The sequence below is a fragment of the Lemur catta genome, chromosome 7 (assembly GCF_020740605.2).
Source record: "Lemur catta isolate mLemCat1 chromosome 7, mLemCat1.pri, whole genome shotgun sequence".
NCBI lineage: Eukaryota > Metazoa > Chordata > Mammalia > Primates > Lemuridae > Lemur > Lemur catta.
In genome coordinates this window covers 105,982,957-105,986,389 of record NC_059134.1, presented here as the reverse complement: position 1 = coordinate 105,986,389, position 3,433 = coordinate 105,982,957, and the positions used below count along the sequence as shown (strand labels likewise).

Sequence of the window (3,433 nt, the reverse complement as noted above, 5' to 3'; positions counted from 1 at the left end):
TGCCATGCAGTACTTCCAAATCACGCCTGAGAACTGGTCCTTGGAGCCCTCCGAGGCCTGAGTGGGGACCCTCAGCCTGGGGATGTGCTCTATGCTATAGCCCATGACCCCACGCGACCCTTCACTCTGAAATGCGACAGACCGTATTTCTTCTGTGAACTGCTCTGCTCCCTCTTCCAGGCGACAAAGCCTATGTGTCCTCTCTTTCCCTTTTTGCCCTGACTGCTAGGGAGCTCACAGTAAAAGCTGAGCTTTCTGATTGTCATTTCCCTGGACCCCAATGCCATGAGGTCATTGTCTCTTCCACTCTTTCTCTCCCTTTATGGGTGGTCATATTCTACTGGGACCCGAGCCCCAGGGCGAGGGCTTCTGTTTCCCCGCGGGCTTAGCAGCATGCGTGAGATGCAGCAGGTGCTCAATGGACATGACCTCAGTGGATGGAGACCGTGAATGAGTGACTCTAAGGACAGATTTCCCTAATCAGATGAAAGCCATAGGAAAAGAACCACAGTGCGAGTGAGGCTTGTGGGTGGGGACATGTTTATTAAAGGGTCTCAGGTCCTGTGGGACCTTAAGGGGAAGAAGCCCCACAAGGGCCCAAGGGCAACCTCCCCCCAGGAGGAGGAGAGGGGTTTAGAGACTCATGGGGTTGGGGGCAGATCCAAGGGAGTCCCAGCTGTCCCCTGGGGCTGCTTTAGGTCTGGTCCCAGCTATGGGGGCTAGGGGGAAGCCATGGACAGGGACAGCCCTGCCCAGCTGGTCCCAGCAAGGGGCTTGTCAGAGCCTTCAAGGCTCTGGGAGCTGGGAAAGTGTTGGGTGCCAGGAGGGAGAAGGACAGTCCCTGTGGGAGGTGACTGGACAGAGAGCCACGGGATGGGCCATGGACTGGATGGGGCCATTACCTTCCTCAGGACTCGGGGACACTACTCCTGGGTCTGTGGGACAGCCAGAACTGACATGGAGCTCTGGTGGCTTCCTGGGAATGTGGACATGCTGTGCTCACCTGAGACCTGAGGTCAGAGCCTCAGATCTTGCACTGGCAGCAGATGGGTACACAGCAGCTGGACTGGGAGCAGCAGGGTTTGCAGCAGCTGGACTGACAGCAGGGTTTGCAGCAGCTGGACTGACAGCAGCTGGATGGGCAGCAGGGTTGGCAGCAGCTAGACTGGCAGCAGCAGGGTTTGCAGCAGCTGGACTGACAGCAGCTAGACTGGCAGCAGGGTTTGCAGCAGCTGGACTGACAGCAGCTGGATAGGCAGCAGGGTTTACAGCAGCTGGACTGACAGCAGCTGGACTGGGAGCAGCAGGGTTTGCAACAGCTGGACTGGCAGCAGCTGGACTGGGAGCAGCAGGGTTTGCAGCAGCTAGACTGGCAGCAGCAGGGTTTGCAGCAGCTGGACTGGCAGCAGGATGACCCACAGCCCCCCTTTGAGCCACCACAGGACCCACAGCTCCCCTTGGAGCCCCCACAGGACCCACAGCCCCCCTTGGAGCCCCCACAGGACCCACAGCCCCCTTTGCCAGAGCTGGAGCAGGAACAGGCTGGCACACAGCAGCACACGGGCTTGCAGCAGCAGACAGGGACACAGCAGCTGGAGCCACAGCCCCCACAGCTGGAGCCGCAGCCCCCACAGCTGGAGCCGCAGCCCCCGGAACAGCCAGAGCAGCCCATGGTTCTGGTGGGTGGAGGAGGAGCAGGTGGGAGGAGCAGGTGAGAGGCAGGTGCAGGTGTGGAGCCTCCTGAGCCTGGGCCCTTTATACCCCGGCCCAGCGTCAGGCATGAGGCTGGCACAGGGTCACTTCCTGGTTCCTGTTTGTGCCATTCTCCCAGGGAAGCCTTATTTGTTTGTTTAATCTTAAAATAACCTCAGTGGTGTCCCAGTTTTGCACTCTTTCTTTAGTTCATGACTTTCCTCGCATGCTCTCTTGGGAACAACGAAGCCCCCGCCCTTTCTGTGTCAGCGAAGGTGATGGGAACAGCGGTCTCAGCTCTGCCGCCACGTTCATCTTTGCTCCCTGCTTTCATCTCCTAGGAAAACTGTGACAAATGACCAGAAAGTGGGGAGCTTAGAACAACAGAAATGTACTGTCCCAGTTCTGGAAGACAGAAGTCCCAGATCAGGTTCTCAGCAGAACACGCTCGCTCAGTGGGAGGATCCTCCGGCGCCTCCTCCTGCTTCTGGGGGTGCCGGGACCCCTACGCATGGCTGCATCACCCCCGTTTCTGTCCTGTCCTCAGTGGCTGTCCCCACTGCGTGTCTGTCTCAGACCTCTCCTCCTTTCTCTTATAACCACGCCAGTGCTGGGTCAGCACAAGCCCGTCTTAGCTTGATCGCGTCCACAAAGACCCTGTTTCCAAATAAGGTCCTGTTCTGAGGCTGCAGGTGGCCGTGAGTTGGGGGCACCACTCACGTGCCTCGTCTTGATCCTGACATCACCCCGACGTGCCCTGGCTCTGGAAGTCCCAGCAAATGCTCACAGAAGGCACACAGAGACAGTCCACAGAGACACTCGAGAACAAGCAGCCCACCCTGGGCCAGCACCTGTGGGCAGAATAAGACTCAAGGTAAGGAGGGGACCCAGCACTGGGATAGAACCCAGGATCAGGGCAGAGACCAGGATCAGGACAGAGACCCAGGATCAGGGCAGGAGCCAGGATCAGTACAGGGACCAGGATCAGGACAGGGACCAGGAACAGGGCAGGACCCAGGATCAGGGCAGGGACCAGAATCAGGACCAGGTCCAGGATCAGGACCGGGATCAAGATCAGGGCAGGACCCAGGATCAGGACAGGACCCAGGATCAGGACAGGGACCAGGATCAGGGCACAGACCCAGGATCAGGACAGGACCCAGGATCAGGACAGGGACCAAGATCAGGGCAGGACCCAGGATCAGGACAGGACCCAGGATCAGGACAGGGACCAAGATCAGGGCAGGACCCAGGATCAGGACAGGGACCAGGAACAGGGCAGGACCCAGGATCAGGGCAGGACCCAGGATCAGTACAGGGACCAGGATCAGGACAGGACCCAGGATTAGGACAGGACCCAGGATCAGGACAGGGACCAGAATCAGGACAGGGACCAGGGTCATTTCTCAGGGCTGGCTGAGTCAGAGCTTGCTTGTCAGGATGTAGAGAGGGCCTGTTTTTTAGCACACTGCAGGGCACACGCAGTGCACCCCAGCTGGGCTGGCAGAGCTAGAGAAACATGGAAACACATCACAGCTCACAGCAGCCAGAGGGAGCCACCACTACCCTGGGCTTGGCCCACAGGCCGGGCACAGCAGGGGAAACTGAGTGGGTCACAGCTGTGGGCACGGCCCACCCCCACCCACACGCAGAGCTGCACAGCAACCTCCAGTCAGCCCAGGTGACTGCGGGATGAGAGCTGAGGGGACACGTGTGGAATCCCATGTGAAGGCTGGAAGCA

General features: G+C 59.1%; 1 pseudogene; it reads left to right on the top strand.

Annotated features, from left to right (window-relative positions):
- Positions 1 to 393: 393 nt before the first annotated feature.
- LOC123642178 lies at positions 394 to 1,871 on the top strand (annotated as a pseudogene).
- Positions 1,872 to 3,433: the final 1,562 nt, after the last annotated feature.